The sequence below is a fragment of the Lolium rigidum genome, chromosome 1 (genome assembly GCF_022539505.1).
Source record: "Lolium rigidum isolate FL_2022 chromosome 1, APGP_CSIRO_Lrig_0.1, whole genome shotgun sequence".
NCBI classification, from domain to species: Eukaryota; Viridiplantae; Streptophyta; class Magnoliopsida; order Poales; family Poaceae; genus Lolium; species Lolium rigidum.
The window spans coordinates 261,342,231-261,355,374 of NC_061508.1; positions in this window are offsets into that span (position 1 = coordinate 261,342,231).

Sequence of the window (13,144 nt, forward strand, 5' to 3'; positions counted from 1 at the left end):
TGCATATAAAAAGTATTTGTTAACAAGGTTGATCAAGTCTTGCCACCAAATAAATTTTACATAGCATAAGAAGAAATAAACCTCAAATTAATCATGTTACCTTGAATTGTATTGATATGGATCCAATCACAAGAGTTTGATATTCTTCTTTAGGCTCATATATAGGACAATCAATGGTTCCCACTTTGATAGTTCTCACATTAGAAATTGTATTAACTCCACATGCTTTCTCAATCCTCTTGGGAAAATAAACGGTATGCTCCTTGTCATCAATATTGAAAGTAACTTTTCCCTTATTGCAATCAATAACAGCCCCTGCGGTGTTAAGAAAAGGTCTCCCAAGAATAATAGACATATTATCATCTTCAGGCATTTCCAACACAACAAAATCAGTTAATATCAAGCAGTTATTAGTAACTTGAACAGGAACATCCTCACATATACCAACAGGAATAGCAGTAGATTTATCAGCCATTTGCAAAGATATATCAGTCGGTATCAACTTATCTAAATAAAGTCTCTTATAAAGAGAGAAAGGCATAACACTAACACCCGCTCCCAAATCACATAGAGCAGTTCTAACATAATTATTCTTAATAGAACAAGGAATAGTCGGTATACCTGGGTCGCCAAGCTTTTTTGGAACCTTACCATTAAAAGAGTAATTAGCAAGCATAGTGGAAATCTCCTCATTAGGAATTTTCCTTTTGTTAGACACAATATCTTTCATATACTTTGAATAAGGAGGCAATTTAATAGCATCAGTCAAAGGTATTTGCAGGAATAAAGGTTTCATCCAATCATAGAATTTGTTATAGTGTTCTTCTTCCTTTGATTTTAGTTTCTTAGCAGGAAAAGGCATTTGCTTTTGAACCCAAGGTTCCCTTTCATTACCATGTTTCTTAGCAATAAAATCTTCTTTAGTATACTTTTTATTTTTAGCATGCTTTTCAGGTTCTTCTTCAACCTCTTCTTTATCAGAAGCATCATTCTTATCATTACCATTATTATTATCATGTTCATTACCACTTTCAGTTTCAGCATCAGAAGTAGAAATACTGTTAGGATCATTAACAGGCTCAGAGGATTCTACAACAGTTTTATGTTTCTTTTTCTTTTTCTTAGATGGAGCACTAGTTTCAATTCGTTGAGAATCTTGTTCAATTCTTTTGGGATGCCCTTCAGGATATACAGGATCCTGGGTAGAGACACCACCTCTAGTTGTTACTTCATAAGCATGTTTCTCTTTAGAATTATTTTTTAATAAGTCATTTTGCACTTTAGTAAGCTGATCAATTTGAGTTTGAACCATTTGAAAATGTTTAACAAGCATCTTAACATCATTGGAGGTTCTCTCCACAATACCATGCAATTCACCAATAGCTCGAGAATTTTCCATTAGATGATTCTCTACTCTCACATTAAAATTTTCTTGCTTAACAATATAATTATCAAACTCATCTAAGCATTGCGCGAGGAGGTTTTGAATACGGAATATCTTCCCTAGTAAAGCGCTGAAGGGAGTTTACCTCAATCATGGATGAAGGGGGAATTATCTCACATATATCTTCTATGGGAGGTAGATTCTTCACATCTTCAGATTTAATACCTTTCTCCTTGAGAGACTTCTTGGCTTCCCTCATATCTTCATCATTCAATTTAATTAAACCCCTCTTCTTCAATATTGGCTTTGGAATTGGTTCAGGCGTAGTCCAATCATCATGATTCCGGCCTATTTTAGCCAATAATTCTTCGGCTTCGTCACGGAGTTCTTTTCTCGAAAACACAACCAGCACAACTATCCAAATATGCCCTAGACTCAATGGTTAGTCCACTATAAAATATATCAAGTAGATCATTCTTTTCTAAATCATATCCAGGTCGAGGTCTGATAAGAGAACAAAATCTTGCCCAAGCCTCAGGCAATTTCTCTTCATCTCCCTGGTCAAATCTATAAATTTTCTGTAAAGCGACATGTTGAGCACTAGCAGGAAAGTATTTTCGAAAGAAAACATCACGCAAATTAGTTGGACTTTTAATAGAACCAGGAGGCAAATTATTATACCAAGTTTTAGCATCATCCTTTAATGAGAAAGGAAAAAATTTAGCGACAAAATAAGTACGCATCTTGACATCATCAGAAAACAAGCTACTCATAGAAGAAAGTTCAATCATGTGTTCTACAGCACTTTCTTTTTCAGTACCACAAAAGGGTGCTTTCTCTACAATAGCTATATGAGATCAAGAGAAAAATCATAATCTTTATCCTTAATGCATATAGGAGATGTGGCAAATTTAGGATCAGGAGATAACTTATGTCTAACAGTATATTGTGTGAGAAACTTTTTAATTTTGCTTGCATCAGCGGTAGCATTGCATCTAGTAATAAAATCATCATTAAGCTCCACATAATCTTCATCGGGATCATCACTAGAATAATCAAGTTCGGGTGAATTAACGAGTGTAGTAGCATTAGGAGTTTCAGTATTTTCAATTTGTCTAGACCTAGCAATTGTAGCATCTAGAAAAGATCCCAATGAACCACTATCATCAAGCACAGCAGAAGCATCATTAATATTATAAGAATTTTCAGATTCAGCAGAAGTACCAGCATGTGAAGCATGTGGCGGTGAAACAAGTTTATCAATCACAGATGGTGAATCAAGAGCAGCAGAGGTACTCAGAGTTGTACCTTTTCTTGTAGTGGATGGTAATATGGCGACTTTAGGATCGCGAGGTTTACCCATGATGGAGAATTTGCAGCGAACAATATCAATCCAAGTGAACTTCCAAATAAAGCTATGCTCCCCGACAACGGCGCCAGAAAACAGTCTTGATAACCCACAAGTATAGGGGATCGCAGCGGTCTTCGTGGGTAGTAAAACCCAATTTATTGATTCGACACAAGGGGAGACAAAGAATACTTGAAAGCCTTAACAACGGAGTTGTCAATTCAACTGCACTCGGAAACAGACTTGCTCGCAAGAGTTTATCGAGTAGTAACAGTTTTATAGCGATAGCGATAGTGAAATAACAGCAGCAGAGTAACGAGAGACAGCGAGTAGTGATTATAGTAAACAGCAGGATTAAAATACCGTAGGCACGGGGACGGATAACGGGCGTTGCATGGATGAGAGAAACTCATGTAACAATCAAGCGGGGCATTTGCGAGATAATAATAAAACGGTGTCTAAGTACAAAGCAATCAATAGGCATGTGTTCCAATTATAGTCGTACGTGCTCGCAATGAGAAACTTGCACAACATCTTTTGTCCTACCAGCCGGTGGCAGCCGGGCCTCAAGGGAATCTACTGGATATTAAGGTACTCCTTTTAATAGAGTACCGGAGCAAAGCATTAACACTCCGTGAACACATGTGATCCTCACATCACTACCATCCCCTCCGGTTGTCCCGATTTATGTCACTTCGGGGCCATTGGTTCCGGACAGCGACATGTGTATACAACTTGCGGGTAAGACCATAAACAATGAATATCATGATGAAGTAATAACATGTTCAGATCTGAGATCATGGCACTCGGGCCCTAGTGACAAGCATTAAGCATAACAAGTTGCAACAATATCATCAAAGTACCAATTACGGACACTAGGCACTATGCCCTAACAATCTTATACTATTACATGACCAATCTCATCCAATCCCTACCATCCCCTTCAGCCTACAGTGGGGGAATTACTCACACATGGATGGGGGAAACATGGCTGGTCGATGGAGAGGCGTCGGTGGTGATGGTGGCGATGATCTCCTCCAATTCCCCGTCCCGGCGGAGTGCCGAACGGAGACTTCTGGCTCCCGAGACGGAGTTTCGCGATGTGGCGGCGTTCTGGAGGGTTTCTGGCGACTTCGACCTCTTCCCGTGCGTTTTTAGGTCGAAGGCAATAAGTAGTCCGAAAGAGGGCGTCGGGGGCCAGCCGAGGCCGCCACACACTAGGGTCGCGCGGGCCCCTCCTGGGCCGCGCCGGCCTAGTGTGTAGGGCCCTCGTGCCCCCACCTGGCTTTCCCTTCTGGCTCCGTCAGTATTCTTGGAAAATAGGACCTTTCGCATAAATTCCGAGGATTTCCCTGAAAGTTGGATTTCTGCACTAAAACGAGACACCAGAACAGTTCTGCTGAAAACAGCGTTAGTCCGTGTTAGTTGCATCCAAAATACACAAATTAGAGGCAAAACAATAGCAAAAGTGTTCGGGAAAGTAGATACGTTTTGGACGTATCAATCATATTGTATCATCCTCCTCTCTTGACCCTTGAAAACTTCCTCCACACCAAACTCAAAACAAACTCATTAGAGGGTTAGTGCATAATCAAAAATTCATATATTCAGAGGTGACATAATCATTCTTAACACTTCTGGACATTGCACAAAGCTACTGAAAGTTAATGGAGCAAAGAAATCCATCAAACGTAGCAAAACAGGCAATGCGAAATAAAAGGCAGAATCTGTCAAAACAGAACAGTTCGTAAAGACGAATTTTTTAGGGGCACTTAACTTGCTCAGATGAAAATGCTCAAATTGAATGAAAGTTGCGTACATATCTGGTGATCACGCACGTAAATTGGCAGATTTTTCTAAATTTAGTACAGTAGGGGCGGCTCAATTTCGTGACAGCAAGAAATCTGTTCCTGCGCAGTAATCCAAATCTAGTATTGACTTTACTATCAAAAACTTTACTTGGCACAACAATGCAATAAAATAAAGATAAGAAGAGGTTGCTACAGTAGTAACAACTTCCAAGACTCAAATATAAAATAAAAGTGCAGAAGTAAAATAATGGGTTGTCTCCCATAAGCGCTTTTCTTTAACGCCTTTCAGCTAGGCGCAGAAAGTGTGAATCAAGTATTATCGAGAGACGAAACATCAACATAGGGGTTTGGAGTTTTCTCAACTATGCATTGTATCTTATCTATGTAAGTTTCAGAGGCTCATTTTTCATTACTCTTAGGCTTGCTATTCTCATCAAACAAATTTTCAGGAACAAGCCAACCATAGTTATTTTCTAGAGCTTCATGCATTCCTAGGAGCTTACTAGGTATCGGTACTTTAATCTCCCCTCCATCATTAACATTATTAGTGTATTTTATTCTATCAATGTCCATCTTTTCAAGGGTACTAGCAAAGTTGGTGTAAGAGCCAAGCATCTTATATTTAATAAAGACTTTTCTAGCCTCTCTTGCTACACCACCAAATTCTTTAAGAAGGGTTTATAAGACAAAATCTTTCTTTTCTCATTCCTCCATATCACAGAGTGTAAGAAACATATGTTGAATTATAGGATTGAGATTAACAAATTTAGTTTCCAACATGTGTACTAAAGAAGCAGCAGCAATTTCATAAGTAGGAGCAAGTTCTACCAAGTGTCTATCTTCAAAATCTTCAGTTGTACTAACATGAGTGAAAAAATCTTCTATATTATCTCTTCCAATTATAGACCCTCGTCCCACCGGTATGTCTTTTAGAGTGTACTTAGGAGGAAACATGATGAAATAAACAAAAGGTAAATAAAGTAAATGCAAGTAACTAATTTTTTTGTGTTTTTAATATAGAGAACAAGACAGTAAATAAAGTAAAACTAGCAACTAATTTTTTTGTGTTTTTGATATAGAGAACAAACAAAGCAGTAAATAAAATAAAGTAAAGCAAGACAAAAACAAAGTAAAGAGATTGGATGTGGGAGACTCCCCTTGCAGCGTGTCTTGATCTCCCCGGCAACGGCGCCAGAAATTTAGCTTGATACGCGTAAAGCACACGTCCGTTGGGAACCCCAAGTGGAAGATGTGATGCGTATAGTAGCAAGTTTCCCTCAGTAAGAAACCAAGGTTTATCGAACCAGTAGGAGTCAAGGATCACGTGAAGGTCGTTGGTGACGGAGTGTAGTGCGGCGCAACACCAGGGATTCCGGCGCCAACGTGGAACCTGCACAACACAATCAAAGTACTTTGCCCCAACGTAACGAGTGAGGTTGTCAATCTCACCGGCTTGCTGTAAACAAAGGATTAAATGTATAGTGTGGATGATGATGTTTGTTTGCGAAGAACAGTAAAGAACAATTGCAGTAGATTGTATTTCAGATGTAAAGAATGGACCGGGGTCCATAGTTCATTAGTGGTGTCTCTCCCATAAGATAAATAGCATGTTGGGTGAACAAATTACAGTTGGGCAATTAACAAATAAAGAAGGCATAACAATGCACATACATATATCATGATGAGTACTATGAGATTTAATCAGGGCATTACGACAAAGTACATAGACCGCTATACAGCATGCATCTATGCCTAAAAAGTCCACCTTCAGGTTATCATCCGAACCCCATCCAGTATTAAGTTGCAAACAACAGACAATTGCATTAAGTATGGTGCGTAATGTAATCAACACAAATATCCTTAGACAAAGCATTGATGTTTTATCCCTAGTGGCAACAGCACATCCACAACTTTAGAACTTTCTGTCACTGTCCCAGATTCAATGGAGGCATGAACCCACTATCGAGCATAAATACTCCCTCTTGGAGTTACAAGTATCAACTTGGCCAGAGCCTCTACTAGCAACGGAGAGCATGCAAGAACATAAACAACATATATGATAGATTGATAATCAACTTGACATAGTATTCAATATTCATCGGATCCCAACAAACACAACATGTAGCATTACAAATAGATGATCTTGATCATGATAGGCAGCTCACAAGATCTAATATGATAGCACAACGAGGAGAAGACAACCATCTAGCTACTGCTATGGACCCATAGTCTAGGGGTGAACTACTCACACATCAATCCGGAGGCGATCATGGTGATGAACAGACCTCCGGGAGATGATTCCCCTCTCCGGCAGGGTGCCGGATGCGATCTCCTGAATCCCCCGAGATGGGATTGGCGGCGGCGGCGTCTCTGGAAGGTTTTCCGTATCGTGGCTCTCGGTACTGGGGGTTTCGCGACGAAGGCTTTAAGTAGGCGGAAGGGTAGGTTTAGGGGCGACACGAGGGCCCCACACAACAGGGCGGCGCGACCCCACCCTTGGCCGCGCGGCCCTGGCGTGGCGGCGCCTCGTCACCCCACTTTGTAATCCTTTCGGTCTTCTGGAAGCTTCGTGGAAAAATAAGACCCTGGGCGTTGATTTCGTCCAATTCCGAGAATATTTCCTTTGTAGGATTTCTGAAACCAAAAACAGCAGAAAACAGCAACTGGCTCTTCGGCATCTCGTCAATAGGTTAGTGCCGGAAAATGCATAATAATGACATATAATGTGTATAAAACATGTGAGTATCATCATAAAAGTAGCATGGAACATAAGAAATTATAGATACGTTTGAGACGTATCAAGGACATGGGTGAAGTCTAAATGTTAGTAGTGAACTATGTTGAGTAATATTTAATGGTTTAATATTTAATGGTTTGATATTTAAGTTATGGTGTTAATGCATCTTGTATTCGTTTGCTAATTGTGGGGTTGCCGGAGTGACAGCAACCTGAACCCCCGTTGGTATATCGATGCATGAGAGATAGCAGGATCTCAGAGTTTAAGGTTGTGGTTAGATTTATCTTAATTACTTTCTTGTATTTGTGGATGCTTGCAAGGGGTTTAATCACAAGTATGTATTAGTCCTAGGAAGGGCGGTGCATTAGCATAGGTTCACCCACACAACACTTATCAAAACAATGAAGACTAATCAACTATATGAAGCGAAAGCACTAGACTAAATTCCCGTTTGTCCTCAAGAACGTTTGGTCATCATAAGTAAACAAACCGGCTTGTCCTTTGTGCTAAAAAGGATTGGGCCACTTGCTGCAATTATTATTCCCGCATATTACTTACTTGTATTTTATTTATCTGCTATATCAAAACCCCCTGAAAACTTGTCTGTTAGCATTTACAGTGAATCCTTCATCGAAACTGCTTGTCAACACCTTCTGCTCCTCGTTGGGTTCGACACTCTTATTTATCGAAAGTACTACGATACACCCCCTGTACTTGTGGGTCATCAGGGGGCTGGCTGTGTGTATATATAGGCATGGCCCTTTTGTCGCGGGCCGTATTACGACCCACGACAAAAGGGGTGCCGGCAGGAGGCGCCAAACCTCAGACCCCTTTTGTCGCGGGTTGTGATTTAGCCCGCGACAAAAGGGCGCGACAAAAGGCCCAGCTCGCTCCAAAGGGTTTCGGGGCGACGTGGCCACGCCACTTGTCGCGGGTGCAGTCGCGCCCGCGACAAAAGGCTCCCACGAAAGCCCTGTTTTCCACTAGTGGGGTGAAGTAAGTATACATTTACAAAGATACGGTAGAGAACGGCAATGGTATTATCTCTAGGTAAAAGAGGCGACGAAAGGTGGACTAAATATATTTTTCCAGTGATATCATAAAAAGGCATAATAGTATTTCCCTGAGTGAAAAGGGGCGAATATTGGGTTTTCGAATTATCGCCGAAGATTTATGCACCGGTGAAATTTTTCTAACACGTAACTACCATAGAAAACTGCTATTGAGGTTTAACATTTGTTTATAAATTACCACGCTAGGGCGTAGTTGAAGAAACACTTTTTAAAAATGACCACTAAAGAAATATATGCTCTGAAAGAATTGCTGTTGGATGATAACGACATATTTTTCATAGCTTATGTCAGTAATTTACTGTTGACCTTCATGGTCTTTACCGAGAAAAAAAATTTCGAGCAAATATAGATATTTACAGCCTCGCAAAAAAATACTGATAAATACTTAACCTGGCAAATTACTACTAAAATTGAAGTACTGACAACTCGGTGCAAAAACTACTATTATAAAGCTTATCGGCACACCGTTCATTGCACTATTCATGTACATGAACATTGCCTAAATTATTGTGGTTGCAGCAAATGGGTGTATCTTTCTGATCTTCTAGACTACTACAGAAAAAATTGCTTTCAGGAAAATATACTCCCTCTATCTCATTACATTTGTTTGTGATTTATTTAAATTTGGATGTTTGTAGATATTATTTAGTGTTTAGAAACAACTTTTATAAAACAGAGGGAGTAGTTATTTACTGTCTAACAATTATTGCTAAATAGTTAACACGATAAAGTACTGCTAAAGTTGAAGTTTTTATCGAACCAGTGCCCAACTCGGTGAGGAACCAGCAAAGGGGTTTAGCTTTCATATACAGTACGTGGGATAACTTATTTCCCTATTAAAATTTGTATTACGAGGCGAAGTTCAGAAAATATACATTACGAGACTGAAGATTCAACACGTCTACTCTTAGAGCATGTCTACCAGGCCCCTTATTTCTCTGCCCCGTATAACGCGACTTTTTCGCCCCGTATCCCAAAAGTGCGTCTTGCTGAACCATTCCGTCTAGCAGACCCCGTATTTCGCCCTGTATTTTTAAAAATTAAAACCCCGGGAAAATGAAACCATAGTTCATCTTCATTGATCATACACTGGATCATACATATACATAGCGATCTACTGCGATCTACTGCAATCCTAGCTACTCGAGGATGATGTATGGCACGAAGCCATACCTGGCAGCAGCCTCCTCCTCCACCCTGGCGGCAGCCTCCTCCTCCGCCCTGGCGGCAGCCTCCTTCGCCTGGAATTCAGCCACGGTGGCGATGGCTGCCGCCTGTTCGTCTGCCTCCGCCCGCGCCTTCTCGGCGGCCTCCACCTCGGATTCGGCCAACGCGCGCAAGTATGCCGCGTCCTCCTCTGCCTCCTCCGCTTCCTCCTCGCCGGCCTCCGCTTCCTCCTCGCCTCCGCCTCCTCCGCCGCTGGTGCTGCCGATCATGGCCGCCCATGCCGCCTTCGCCGCGCGCTCGCGCTCCCACTCAGCGCGCCACGCGTCGAAGTCGGCGCCGCTCATCGGCTTGAGCGGCGGATCTTGTCGGTACCACCGCCCACCGGCGGCGAACTCCCGGAGCGAGTCCGGCATGTAATACGCGCCTGCGTACTTGCAGGCCGCACGGCGGCTCCCCGCGGCGGAGCGCTTGCATTTCAAGCGCCACGCGTCCACCACGTTGTCCGGCGAGCGGGATCGCTTCGATCCGCTCGCCGGCGAGGCGCTACTGCGGCGGCGGGCGTCCATGCTGGGGCTGGGGTCGAATGCGGCGCGGCGGAGGGAGGAATTGCTCGCCGGAGCGGTGTGGAGGCGGCGGCGGCGGCGCACGGCGGAGCTAGGGTTGCAAGTGAGGGGTTAACCCCTCACTCGCACCTGCGCCCAGCATAAATAGTGGGCGGAGGGGCCGATTTCCTGGATCCCGTATTCCGCCGAAACGGGGCGGCCTGAATACGAGGCCTGCTAGACGGCCCAAACCGCGCCTGCCCCGTATGTCGCCGGAATTTTACGGGGTGGGCGGGTTATTAGACCTGCTCTTACTTGCGTTGTATACCTGGTCTTCGCTGGAGTTGCGCCACGTGAAGCACAGTAGTTCGTCTGCAGCATACGGAAGGTGTATGTTGCTGACTTGCTGTAGCTTCTCGATTTATCGGTAGGATTCAGTGGATTTGGTCCACGAATTATACTGCACGCCTATCATGGTTGACTTCTGCCAAAGAGTGGGAGCCTTGGATCGTGGTGTGGTGTCGTACGACACGACTGGTTTATCTGTTGTTCACTTCGTGATTCTAGGCCTGACAAGTGACAACGTGTGGCCTGATTCCATGTGATTATGTAAGGGCATGAATAATGGTGATAAGATTGTTTTATCTTAGCCTCGCCACGTAATCTAGATATAACAAGAAAATATGATGTACAATGAGTTATTTTTAGTCTTATCTCTAGTAATGAGACATTCCTAAATAAGTGGTGAGACAGATTATTGCTAAGAGATGGTCTCTTAGTTAAGAGAAGATAAACCTCTTTTTCCTATTTCTCTCTCCTCCACGTCATCAATTATCCTAGATGGTAATGCTAAGATATAACCATTGTACATGCCCTAAGTTGGTTTCCGTAAAAATCAGTCCATACGTGTAACGTTACTCGTGGAAGTCTACGTGTGAAACTCGGTAGACTACGAGATATACTCTCTCCGCCTCGTTTCATGAAGGTTGTTTGAGATTTATTAAAATTTAAATGCTTAATAAATATATAAAGGTACTAAATAGTATATAGGTATATTTTAAATTTAACAAAATTTAGATAACTTTAATAAAATGGAGGGAGTACAATAGTTAGAAGCAATTTGTATCTAATTGTTTGTGCACTGCTACATGTGAAACCTCTGTCCTGCTTGTTTCTCTCCATTGATAAAACCCCAAAATTAATGTTGGTTCGTAAAACAAAGACGATTCAAGCAAGCTTAGACATATTAGAAATCACCTTTTCCAATCGAGCACTTCTTGTTTTTATAATACCTTGGTCTCTACATGTAAAGCTACCCCCTCCGTCTATAAATAGATGTCTAAAATTTATCTAAATCTAGATGTATCATCTAGATACATCCAGATTCAAACAAGTCTTAAACGTCTATTTATGGACAGAGGTGGTACTATACTACAACGAGAAATCCAGATCAAATGTATCAGCATGCAACAACGATCCCATGATCCGTGTATCATAGAGCAAAATAGAACCGATATCAAAAATACATCCATAAATACTGGAGCATATATTACATTCTCTTGAAACCATGAACACCAAATAGGTCAAGCTTGCAAAAGGAAGTCAAAAAGGCAACTCCGAGTCCTAACCAACATGCTTTTACCCTGCAAGCAACTCAGGGAACTCCGAGTCCTATACTACAATGAGGAATCCAGATCGAACGTATCAGCATGCAACAACGATCCCATGATCAGCGTATATGGAGCAAAATAGAACCGATATCAAAAATACATCCATAAATACTGAAGCATATATTATATTCTCTTGAAACCATGGGTCTAGCTGAAGTCAAAAAGGGAACTCCGAGTCCTAACCAACATGTTTTTACCCTGCAAGCAGCTCTGCGTGTTTTGAAAACACAATCATGCCATTCCTATCAAGAATATCATCATAGGTTCATGACTTTCATGAACTCATATGTAGTTTCACCATATGGCACCTACGAAACTTCACCACACCTATGGTGCTACACCCACTTTTCGCGCAAATGGAGGGAGTTCTGGTGGGATCTTTCCTATTGAAGCGGGTTGAGTGGGATGTTGTATTTGTTCATGTCATGGCTGTGAGGGGTGCATGTTTGTGTGCACCGTAGGGATACTGCGACCCCACTTGTATGCGACAAGCCCCCGATAAGTGCCTTCAATAAACTTTGAGTGAATTGTTTGTGCATATGTTAATCCCTAGACATACGGGTGCGGAAGGTTGATGAAGCGTGTCACTTGGGGCAATCAAGCCCATCTTGCGTCTTTGATATCAAATGCTAGTAGTTACATTGCTCACTAGTTTGCATGAAATAGAATCACAGCCTCTAAAGAAATCTGAGAACCACCTTTTGCTGGAGAAATGTACTCTCTAGAGTTCTTGGTAATTAGGGAGTCGTTAATGTAAGTCCTATTTAGACCTCCGTAGAAGACCCTGGACTTCTTCCTCTCCCCGTCCACAGTAACGAGAGGCGATTTGTGAAATCCCGTAGGCTTCCCACTTCGCCGGCGCCGATTCGTCGGGTCCCTCGGCCTCCGCCGGCCGCTCCGGCGGCGGGAGGGCGGGGGAGCCTCGTCTCGCTCCGTGTATATAGTAGGGGTGCGTATGGTGTCCAGCCGGCGGCGTCGGGGCGGAAGCGGCGCGGCCGGAGTGGTTTTGCAGGCGGTGGTTCTTCCCTTCGACGGCGGTGCTCTCCGGAGTCCCGGCGTCGATCTACCGTCTCCGTCGAGCCTGCAGGTCTACGGAGCTGCTGGCCTCGACTTCCCCACTGCCGGATGCCGCGGGCGGCGGATCTGGCCGGAGTTGCCGAAGGTGAAGGTGGTACCGTACCAGATCGAGGATGGCGTCAGCGATGCAAGGTGGAGGTTCCTCGGAGCCGAGTTCTGTCGACTTCCCGTCCGCCAGGGGTCTCCTTCCGTTCCAGGGCTGTAGTGGAGGAGCGGCGGCGGCGCGCCGTAGTACGTCTTCGTTGTTGTTGTCGTCTTCGTTTGCTTGCAGGACCGGCTTGTAATTTCTTTGTTTCTTTGGGTTGTTCTGTAAGCTTCCTGGTATAATATCACTT